This window comes from Sorex araneus, chromosome X, assembly GCF_027595985.1.
Source record: "Sorex araneus isolate mSorAra2 chromosome X, mSorAra2.pri, whole genome shotgun sequence".
Lineage (NCBI taxonomy): Eukaryota > Metazoa > Chordata > Mammalia > Eulipotyphla > Soricidae > Sorex > Sorex araneus.
The window spans coordinates 178,311,216-178,323,499 of NC_073313.1; the positions used below are offsets into that span (position 1 = coordinate 178,311,216).

General features: G+C 39.3%; 1 pseudogene; it reads right to left on the reverse strand.

The window, feature by feature from the left end:
- Positions 1-383: 383 nt before the first annotated feature.
- Positions 384-973, reverse strand: LOC101543297 (small ubiquitin-related modifier 1-like; annotated as a pseudogene).
- Between the last annotated feature and the right edge of the window lie 11,311 nt (positions 974-12,284).

Sequence of the window (12,284 nt, forward strand, 5' to 3'; positions counted from 1 at the left end):
TCAAAAAAGAGCAGTGTTCTGTTGTATGCACTTCTGCAGGAATAACTTTAACTGCTAATAAAAGAACTTTTCTGGGATCTTCTGACAAGTTTTCTCCTTAATCTTAAAATGTTTTCTCTTCAGTGAAGCCATCTTTGGAGTTAGTCGTTACTCTCATAATAGCTGTCATATCATTTCCAATCTGATAATCCTCTTCTTTTGGTCCATACCCTAATATTTTAGAAGTAGCTTCAAGTGAAGGAATGGTCATTTTCCAAAGTTAAGTTCTGAAAAACTTCCATCTCCCAATGAAAGTCATAGTCCAGGAGTGAAGCATTCACATGTTAGAACTTCAGGGCCAATTGGAAAGTCATTATGGACACTTGCATTTGTTGATCTTATTATCACAAGCCTGAAAATGCACAGTCCTTGAAAAAGGTGGCCTTTCTGTAAACACAAGTCATTTTCTAAAAGGAGAGGACAATATGAAGGGATTGAAGTTTGACCATCAAAAATCGGCACAATGAAAACAAATAATAATAAATAATGGGCACTAGAATTCAAATTACCAGATATTTTAAAGAGACTGGGTGCCTGTTCTCAATTTTTTTTGAACACCACATTACAAAAAAAAACTATTTTCAAAAATAAAAAACGATTGAAGGAAAATAAAAGAATAAAAAGAATATATAAACCCTTGAATGACCCCTTGTTTGTTCCTGATAAACTTCAAACACATCTTCTTCTTCCATACCCAGTTCTTTTGGAGTGTGATTATCAGCCATTCTCTGACCTTCAGAGAAACCTGAATGAATTCTTTGGAACTCCCTGTCTTTGACAGTAAGATTCTTTGAGTTTCTTGAGATGTGTGGTCATTTTCACTTTAAAGTGAATCTCACTGCTATCCTGTCTAATAACTTTCAGCTTTATGTATTCCCCTTCCTTCTTATCCCCCCAAGTCCTCAGTTGAAGGTTTTGCCTCCTGATCCAACATGGAGACTGTGGCTTGCCCCGGGGTCTCTGCACAGCAGCGACCTCGGTAGGCAGGACCTCGCTCTGGGGTTTACAAACCCCTCTCCCTTCCCCACAAAGCACAACACCCTCTTCTAGGTTCTTTTGTTTCATGGCATACAAATTTTTCAAAATAGTCTCTAATGATCTATTGAACTTCTTTGTTTTCCAATTTGATATTCCCCTTTTCATTTCTGATTCGGTTTATTAGTGTCCTCTCTCTCTTTCTTTGTGAGTCTTGCTAGTGGTTTATCAATCTTGATTATTTTCTTGAAGAACCAGCTCTTGGTTTCATTAATCTTTCGGATTGTCTTTTGGGTTTTCATGTTGTTTATTTCTGCTCTATGTTTTATGATCTCTTTCCTCTGCCTGGTTTGGGCTCCTTTTGTTGGTCCTTTCCTAAAGTCTTGAGCTCGAAGTCAAGCTAACTATATAGGCCCTTTCTTCCTTTCTGAGGAAAGCTTGCAGAGCTATAAATTTTCCCCTTACCACAGCTTTAGCTGTGTCCCACAGGTTCTGGTAGCTCGTGTCTTCATTCTCATTTGTTTCCAGGTACCTTTTGATTTCTTCCTTGATTTCCTTCCTGACCCACTCATTGTTCAACATCGAGTTGTTTAATTTCCATATGTTTGATTTGGTTGGTTTTCTGCATCTGTCCATGATTAACTTCTATCTTCAGTGCATCATGGTCTGAAAATATAGCTGATACAATATCTATCTTCCTGATTCTCTTGAGGTATGTTGTGTGGCCCAGCACATGGTCTATTCTGGAAAATGTTCCATGTGCACTGGAAAAGAATGTGTATTCTTTTTTTTTTGGTGGGGGGGATATAAAGTCCTGTATAGATCTATTAGTCCTCTTTCATCTGTTTCTTCCTTCGAAGCCAGTATTTCCTTGGTGAGTTTTAATCTTCATGATCTATCCAGAGGTGATGAGGCAGTGTTGAAGTCTCCAACTATTGTGTTGCTCACAATGTCCTTCTTAAGGTCTGTTCACAGTTATTCTGGCAGTTAGATGGTCCCTCATTGGGTGTGTAAATGTTTAGGAGTGTGATTTCTTCCTGCTGTACATATTCCTTGATTAATAAAAAAAAAATGGCCTTCACTGTCCCTTCTAATCTTTTTCAACCTGAAATCTATGTTGTCCAATACTAGTAAGGCCATCCCAGTTTTTTGAGGGAGTTGTTTGCTTGCAGGATTGTTTTCCATCTTTTGACTTTGTCTGTGTTTGTTCTAGCTGTTCAGATGTGTTTCTTATAGGCAGCAGAATGTTGGGTTCAGTCTCTGAATCCATTTTGCTACTCTGTGTCTCTTAATTGGTGAATTAAGACCATTGACATTGAGAGAGATTATTATCATGAGGTTTTGTGCCATCTTTCTGTAAGGGTTTGTTACACTTGTAGGGGTTTTTCTTGTCTTACAATAGCCTCTTTAGTCCTTCTTTTAGGTTTGGTTTTGAGTCTATGAAGTTCCTCAGCTATTGTTTATCCACAAAATTGTGTATTGTTCCTTCCAGATTGAATGAGAGTTTAGTTGGATAAAGTATTCTTGGTGAAGTGTTCATTTCATTGAGCTTTTTCACAATATCCCACCACTGCCTTTGGGCTTGGAGGATTTCCTCTGATAAGTCTGCTGTGAATCTAAAGGGTGCTCCTTTGTATGTGATTTCCTTTTTTTACCTTGCTGCTTGGTGTATTGTGTCCCTATCTATGGCATCCATCATTCTAACTATGATATATCTTGGAGTTTTTTTTTGTTGCTGTTAGGGTCTCTTTTAGCTTGTACCCTTTTGGCTCCTTGAATATGGATGCATACATTCTCCAGCTCTGGGAACCTTTTAGCAATGATTTCTTTGACTGTGGCTTTTTCATTGGGGTTGCTTCCCTACCAGTTTTTGCTGCGTAGAACATACATGGTTCAGCATTGAGTTCTGTCACACCTGAATATATATAGAACTGGTTTATAACAAGACGGTTCGTCTGTATGCTCACTGTTCTATGTTTTCAAGGCTCACTATAATCTTGGTTTTGCCTGATTGACAAATAGCCACATGTGGACCATCACTGTGGCTGCAGACCACACTGGGACATAAAGAATGAAGAGGGTTATTGAATGGAACTTGGAATAGATGTTTTCTTCTCTTTACTCAGAATCTTTGAGAGGTCTCCATTCTTTATCTTAAATGTCATTATCTATAAATTTTCCTATCTTTTCTCAATAATCCTAAACTTTTCCCCCTTTTCTCAATAATATGGAACTAAAATAAATTATATTTTTGGCAGGGCCTGGCAAAACACCTGTGGCGTATACAATATGTCAAAATCAGTAACAACAAGTCTCACAATGGAGCTCACACTCGAGCAAATCGATGAACAATGGAGCTACAGTGCTACAGTGCATTATATTTTAAAAAAAATAGACTTTTATGTCACACCTGGATGTGCTCAGAGCTTACTGTTGGTTTTGTGCCCAGGGATCACATCTGGTGATATTAGAAAGACCTTAGGTGGTGCTAGGGAAGGAATCTGCTGAGGCATATGCAGTGCAAGTGCTACTATACTCTTTCTGAGGTCAGTATAATTTGTATCACTTGTCATCCTGTTGCTCATTGATTTGTTTGAGTGGCTCCAGTAATGTCTCCATTCATCCCTGTTGCATGCTAGTGTAGCCCAATGGCGTCTGCTTGCTCCAGAAACACGAAGAGTATCAAACCATTCATTCAGGGTTTTGATGGAAGAAGTCTGACCAACTTGTAGATTGGTAGCCTCGTGTTCTTTTGACATCCCTTGGAATCCAGTCAGTAATAGCTCTGTCCTGAGGTCATCTCCAAATCACATTACATGTGCAGCCCATCTGATTTTCGACATCTTGGTAAATGAGATAGCATCCCAGATTCTTGATCATCCATGAAGGTTGGAACACCGGATTCCTTCTCTCACTTGAGTAAAACTTGATATTCTGAGCATAGGTCTTTTGATTCCTCTTTGGGAGACCCAAATAGCAGTCTTACCCTGTTTTTGTCTGGCCCAAGTCTCTGAGGCATATGTTAGTGCAGAAAGAATGGTGGAGTCAAAAAGATGTGCTTGGAGCCAGAGGTTCTTCATCATTTTAACAACATCTTCAATGCTCTTAAAGGTGTTGCACGCCACTCTCTTCCTCTGGAGCAGCTCTGATGGCAGGTCATTTGTCATGTTGAGTTCTCAACCTAGGTACACGTAACTGCTGCATTCGGAGATGCTTGTTCCGTTGAGAGCAAATGGAATATCAGGAACTAGTCTGTTTCTCATGAACATTGTCTTCAGGAGATTCAGCTGCAGTCCAATCTTTCCACAATCATGGTCAAAGTTGGCCAGCGTTCATGCAGCTTGGCTAATATTTGGTGTTATTAGAACAATGTCATCAGAGAAGCAGGGCTTGTGTAGTTGCCAACCATCTATCTTTACTCCCATTCCTTCCCATTCCAGTCGTGGATGACTTTCTTGAGGGTGGCACTGAAGAGCTTCGGTGAAATGGTGTTGCCCTGCCGAACCCCTCTCTTTACGTCTATGATCACTTCCTTGTAGAATTGTGAGATCCTGGTGGTGAATCCATAATACAGCTCACAGAGGATCCTGATGTACTGAGTTCTTTGAACACCCTGTTTGGCTAGGGCTTCAATAATTGCTTTAGTCTCAACAGTCAAAGGTGTTCTTTACATAGATGAACATTAGACAGAGCGGCATCTTGGACTCTCATGAAACCTTAATGAGCTTGGTAACTGTGTGGATATGGTCAATCGTGCTGAATCCTTTTTGGAACCCAGCTTGTCCCCATGGTTTTCCTTTGTCTAGTGTTCTGCCAATCCTATTCTTGATGACTCTAGTGAATAACTTGTACAAGATGGACAACACACAGATTGGGTGATAGTTGCCTATGCTGTGGATGTCTCCCTTCTTGTATAATAGGATGGTCATGCTGGTTTTCCACTGGGACAAAACCTTACATGCAGATAGATAGCATGTGAAGAGCAAAGCCAGTGTATTGATTAGTACTGGCAGCAGATTCTTCAGGTGTTCGTGTCTGACTTTGTCTGGACCAGGTGCTGTACATTTATTTACTGACAAAATGGCAAGTCAGATTTCGGAAGGGAGATCACTGGAAATGACATATCCATCCTGTGGAATTTGGTATGTGGGCAGGGGATGTGGCTATTAAAGAGATCTGAGTAGAAGTCAAAAAGATAAATTTTTCCATTGCCATTCTGGAAGATGTGATAGATCCATCAGAACATCTGAAGACAATCATCTTGGTCTTAGAGTTGGCAGGTGTTGCGAATACTTTTCCAGGATTCTGCTGCTTCGGCCAACACTGCTGCTCTTCTCTCTTTGAGGTCTTCCTTTATTGCTTCTCTGCACAGCTGTGCGAGCTCGTATGTTAGCTTGTGATTGCGTGAGGCTTGCGCCAAACCACTTTGGTGAATGAGCTTGGTCTTTTTTTGGCTTTCTCTCTCACAGTGTTCCTCATACAATAATGGAGTTGCTGAACCAGCCAATCGTATTCTTCATTGATGTCCACAACAGCATCTTCCCATATTGCTGCAATAGCTCCCAGTTGGTGGTCATTATGGGAGTTCTCTTCTTAAACTTTGCAGCCCTTTCTCCCCATTCCGTGAAGTGAAATTTCACATGAAGGAGATGGTGCTCTGATTACATTTGGAATTTTGGGACAACAGCGACATCGGTCAGGCAAAACCGTCAATTGAATATTATTTGTTCAATTCTGTTGTCGAACTGTCCACCAGGAGACTTCCATGTCCAACGTTTAGATTTGGCCTTCTGGAACTTCCAGTTACCATGGATGGTCTTGGTCAACATGAACTCAGTCTCTCACCCTGTTCATTCCATTCTAGGCTATGGGTCCTGATGTGGAATTTTTTGGGTGACTTTCTCGGTTCGATCTTGGCATTAAAAATTACCAAATGTGACCTTGTAGAAGGTGTGGTTTTCTTTATAGAAGTTCTCCAGCTCCATGTAGAACTTCTCAATTTCTTCTTTATCATGATTGCTCTGAGGTCAGTAATGATATGTTTTAAAAGAAACGATAAGTTAATATAGTAAATAACTGTAGACAACAGCAAGTGATTAGCCCTGGAAATCAAATCCCTTACCAAAACCCATGTATTATTGTTAAAAAGAAATCTGAGAAATTGAGTGTTCTCTGGTTATAAATATAACACCACTCAATAGGTAAAAATATTCAGCAATTAATGCCTGTATTTGATTTTTCACAACTCTGGGGAGGAGGGATAATTGTAAAAGATTCATGTATATCAGTTTTAACATTTACTTTTTAGAGTTACATTTTTTAATAGAAGATAATGATCTTTGTAAGATGTGTGTATGACAAAGACACTCAAGGGAAATAGAGAGAATGTAGTAGTGAAACATTATAGGAAATTAACCTTTCTCCACAATAATTGTAAAATCTGACTGTATAAAAGATTCTGGTTAAAACTATAAGATTTGCAACATATGCTTTAATTTTGAATCCTTTATTTTTAAATTTTACATAAAAACATACTTCTAGTAAAGATATAAACACACAATAAATTCTAATTTATTGATTACTGCTAGATGGCTGATTGATGGATATTTTTATTGCAGAACAAACATTTATTAAATTCAATTTGAATCCTCGTAATGGTCTCTGAAAAAGTTATCTCTGATCTCTTACTATTTAAACTCTACTCGTGCTGTACTATCACTTTTTAGAACAGTGTAAATCAATTCCGAAAGTTCATTGGCAATTCTTATTTTAGAAGAAACCATTTGACCTTATTACATGCTTTATCTTTAAAACACATATCCACAGATACCCCGTCATCCCATCTAAGGGAAGAGATGATGGGGTTTTTTGAACCAATGAAGAAAAGAAAGAATGATAAACTTTTTTTTTTAAATATTCAAGTGGGAAATGATTCTCCAAGACTAGGATAAGAGAACATTACTATATTTTACGCTACAAAACGTAGTTCTTAGAAGATCTTTATTGACTGAATCTCATTAAATTATATATTTTTTCTATGAGAAATTAAGTGAACAAAAATGAAGCTATTATTTATCATTAAATCACCCTAATTTAAATATTTGACAAAAGCTATTATTTTGATCACATTAACAATGATGAGATTAGAACATGGACAAATTACATAAACATCTCTTGAAGAAACTATATAGATTGCAATATGCCCATGAAAAGTTGTTCAAAAGCATGAACCATTTGGTTTCTGCCATTTTGATCCTAGTGTATCCTCAATAATAGCTGCTTAGTAAGTTCATCTCCAGAGCTGTTAGGGGTCAACCTGCTTTTAGTTTTCAGCTTTGTTGGTTTATCTTAGGTAGATTACCTAACCTGTTGAGCTTCTCCTGTAAACTAAAATTAAAATATTTACCTTGAAAGATTAAATTATATTGCATATAAAAATGCTTAGTATATGCTTCATAATAAATGAATGACAGTAATAAGACTGTATAACTGAGTGTGATCCAATATGTAAGGAAGTCCAGAATCCTCTTAATCTTTCCAAGGATATTGGAGGGTGGGTGGCACCCACAGAGTAGCAGAACCTGACCTGTGAATGTGGCCTGGGGTTGAAGTTTCAGTGCTTACTTGCCTAGTGCTCTTCACATACTGTGAAGCCCATTTAGGCAACCAGGCATGCAGAAAACCTTTGTGAGAGCCATGGAGGAATCAAAAGAAGATCTTCAGTGCTGCAGAGAGGCTCAAAGTGCTTGAGAGCTCATTTAGTTTGTAGGAGTGCAGCTTATTTAGTTTGTGGGAGTTCCAGCACCAGCATGGATGGTGACCCTAATGCAGAATGTCACAGGACCCCATGGGAAAGATATCAGAATGATCATGGAGCAGACAACAATGCTGGTCAGTTGGAAAATACAAACTAAACCCACTGTACATCATTACCAGAAGCACAGTAAAAAATAGTAACAGTGGAAGTTCTAGTGAGAATGCAGAAAAATAATCTTATAGATGTCTTCTCCCTCTTGGAGAACCTAGCAAGTTACCAATAGTTTACTGCCCACTCGGGAGAGAGCCTGGCAAGTTCCCTGTGGTGTATCCATATGCCAAATACAGTAACAATGATGGGTTTCATTCCCTTGACCCTGAAGAGCCTCTAATGTGGCACCATTGGGAAGGACAAGTAAAGAGAGGCTTCTAAAATCTCAGGGCTAGGATGAATGGTGACGCTGCTGGGCCCACTCGAGCAAATCGATGATCAGCGGGATGACAGTGATACAGTGATGCAATACTAGCACTGTAGCACTGTTGTTCCATTGTTCATCAATTTGCTCAAGCGAGCATCAGTAACATCTCCATTGTGAGACTTGTTATTGTTTTTGGCATATCAGATATGCCATGCGTAGTTTGCCAGGCTCTGCTGTGCGGGCAGGATACTCTCGGTAGCTTGCTGGGCTCTCCAAGAGGAACGGAGGAATTGGACCAGGTAGGCAAAAGGGAATGTATTACTAAGAAGAACTAAAATAGCACTCATTCTGTATAGGATAATATTGGTTCCTCCTTTTTCCTCCATTGCAAGGTTTACTGAGTAACACCCATCACAATGCTCCTGAAGCACTCCCATTTCCTCGTTACTCATCTTTAACGTCTCCTTTGTGCTCTGATTCACCAATCTGGCCTATCTGTTAATCACTCATTTCCACTAATCAGAAGCTGTGATATCTAAAGTCAGATTCTTCGGAGATCTCTGGATTTTGTATTTGTAAGTGAAACGTTGCTTGTCTCTTTTCTTTATGTCCTTTGCTGTTTACTTTAGAGCAATGTACTTTTTGTATAGACACAGAAAGACAGTTGATGCTATGCTCAACCCAAAAAAGAGGGTCCCTACGGGGGACTTGGATGGACCCAGGGCAATTTGTAAGCTGCCCTGGCATGGAAAAGGGAGAGTCAAGTGCTATAAAACTTATAATAAGTGAAGAGCACAGTCATGGACAGACTGCATAACCCTCAAAGAAGTAACTGGTTAAGGACCCTGCTGGGTCTAGGAAGGATTAATCTGGCCTACAGATTGTAGTCATATATATACAGAGAGATGTCCCTAGGAGAGCCACATATTAAGCTTAATGCTCTGTCCATACAAAATGACTTAAGATATTATTAAAAGTAAATATAAGATGACCATTGAAATGGACATAAACTAAGGAAAGGAGAAATAGGCCCTTAGATGAAATTCTGCCCTAGATAGAGTGGATCTCCTGGAAGGATGATATCTTTGTTTTAGAAGAAGTTTCCCCTAAAGGAAGGTTTTTTCAATGTTGATTGTAGTATCTCACCTATAAGAAAGTGCTACCCCCAACCTTTGATGTTTTGCTCTTAACTAACACTGGGAGAAGGGACTTGAGGGAAAATAAGCATGGAATGGTACAGAGAATAAAACTGGATCCAGAGGGTGAAACTGGTTGTGGTGTTTGAAACTAGGATAAGAGGAGTGTGAGTCTGATATGGAGATGGAGATTGGAATAATGGGTGATAGACCACCAACAGGCTTTTTGGCCCCATTCTCTCCTTCCTGCTTCTGTCCCCAGTGGGGCAGTGACTCATAGCCACTGAATGCAGCTGAGATTACTCACCCTTTTGTGAACACACAATTCTGGGAAAACATTTCTTTTTTTTTTTCTTTTTGGGTCACACCCAGCGATGCTCAGGGGTTACTCCTGACTTTGCACTCAGGAATTACTCCTGGCGGTGCTCGGGGGACCATATGGGATGCCGGGGATCGGACCCGGGTCGGCCGCGTGCAAGGCAAATGCCCTACCTGCTGTGCTATCGCTCCGGCCCCTGGGAAAACATTTCTTAAAAGTATAATATTTTAGTTATGATGCTGTGCATTTTTATTCCTGAATGTCTATTCCAAAGAAGTCATAATTTGTGTGTATATACAAAATGTCTATACAGAAGTGTTTGTAGAAGCTTTAATTGTAATAGTCAAAGTACAGATACTTATCAGATGTTCTCCAACAGGAAAATTGTTAAACTATGGTACATCCAAACCATAGAACATTACTAAGATAAAATTTGGATAAACTACTTACAAATTCAGCAACCTAAATGAATCTATAGAGAAACATGCTAAATAAAATAAAGCTTGCTCCCAAAGATTACATGGCATATAATTTACAGTCATTACTGATAATAAAACTATAAAAGATAGATCATTGTTGCCTTGAGTTTATTAAAGGATGGAAGTGAGAAGTTCAACAATGAAAGGGTGAAGAGGAGGGCAGGTTAAGAGTCAAGAACTGAAGGGCAGGTTAAGGGTTAACCGCTGAAGTTGCCCTTTGTAACTACTTGACTGCTTTGAAAGATGTCTTCAGGACCTACTGCTGGGCAGGACTCTGTCACCAATTGGGCCAATAAATTGCCCCTAGGAACTGTAAACAAACATCTGCTTGGGAACAGTCAACAAATGTTGAAATTAGCATATTAAGTGAAATAGGTGTGGTTTTCCCTTTTGTATGGTTTTCCTTTGATCCAATACCTGTGATTTTCTTTGATATGTATGATTCTCCTTTGATCCAATACATGTAATTTTCCCCCAATATGTGCGATTTTCTTTCTATAGGTATGATTCTCCTTTGATCCAATACCTGTGACTTCCCTTTTGCCTTCCAAAAGGGTACAAAAACTGTTTGGTTTTTGGGTCGGGACCCTCGGCTCTATAGTTGCAGGGTCCCAGCATGTTGGCTTGAATAAACCCCGTGCTTTTGCAGAAAGAGTTGTCTCGGTCTTGTTCCTCAATTCACACCTCTCAAGGTAGAGATCTGCTCGAGGTCTCTCCGACCTTAACAAGGGCAACACTAGAGATGTTAGTGAACCAGGTTCTCTGAAAATTGTTTGTTATCATTTCTTCTGTTTAGCAATCAACCATTGCTCGGCTGCCAGGGCTCTGCTAGGGGTGGGGAGGTAAACTCAACCCACCCACTCCGAGGGGCCCCTGTGAAGACAGCCAGGCATGAGGGCAAGAGACTCACAAGTTTGGATGAGCCTCACGCATGAAGGAACCAGAGGAGGAACCCAGGTGTGCAGGAACCTGGGGCTGAGATCTCCAAACCTGCTCAGATAGGGATTGGGCCTCTTCTGCCCAGATCCCCCCTTTTCCAGTAGCTAGGCAGTCACACCCAGAAACTGCCCCTGGCGCCATGTAAACCCATCAACTATAAACCCAAGCTCCTGGAAACTTGGACATCTTATAACTTAGTTCTCCCTCTCGAGAAACTGGCAGGCTACTGAGAGTTTCCTATCTGCATGGGAGAGCTTGGCAAGCTCCCCATGGCGTATTCATATGTCAAAACCAGTAACAATGATGCGTCTCATTCCCCTAACACTGAAAGAGCCTCCAATGTGGCACCATTGGGAAGGACGAGTAAAGAAAGGCTTCTAAAATCTCAGGAATAGGACGAATGGAGACGTTACTGAGACCACTTGAGAAAATCAATGGGATGATGATGATGATGATGATAAGCAATCAATATATTGCCATAAGAAACTGGGTAATTTACAAGAGAACCTCTCTGCATTTTTCTTATAAAACATGAGAATGTAGCTTCTCTAAACATAGCCCAAAATGTGTCTAAACTGCTTTATTCAGCTAAATTGAAGCTGACTTAAGTATGAAAATGTACTTATTCAGCATATGGACAATGGCACCTTTTCTTTGCTCTTCAGGTTTGGAACCTTGTCTTGTTACTCTATTGATGCAAGATATTATTAATTTGTCAATTCTATATGTGTTTTGGAATATTTGAAACAGTCATGCACTTTGATGTTCACTTTTTACCTGACTCATTATTCTCAGAAAACAGTAGGAAATGAAGAAAACTGAGAGAATAGCTCATTTCCCTTTAGATGTGTCAGGACATATTTACTTACTTTTGGAATAGCTAGTATTAACCAGACACATTCATTATATTTTAAAATGTATTTTAAAGCATTTCTAGCTTTCCTACAAAATTGAGAAGATACGAATATTTTCCATATACACTATACCATTAGGCAAGTATAGTCTCCCCCATTATGAGCATCAACACTAAGATATTTTTATTTTCATTAAGAATTAACCTTCTTCATTACATCATAATTATTCAATTTTCATAGTTTATGGTTTAATCAGTGTTGTGCATTTGATAGGTTTGGATAAATGTATAATGGCATATATCAAATATTATAATAGCATGCCGACTATTTTTATTGTCCTGAAATCCTCTATGTTCTATTAGAATAAT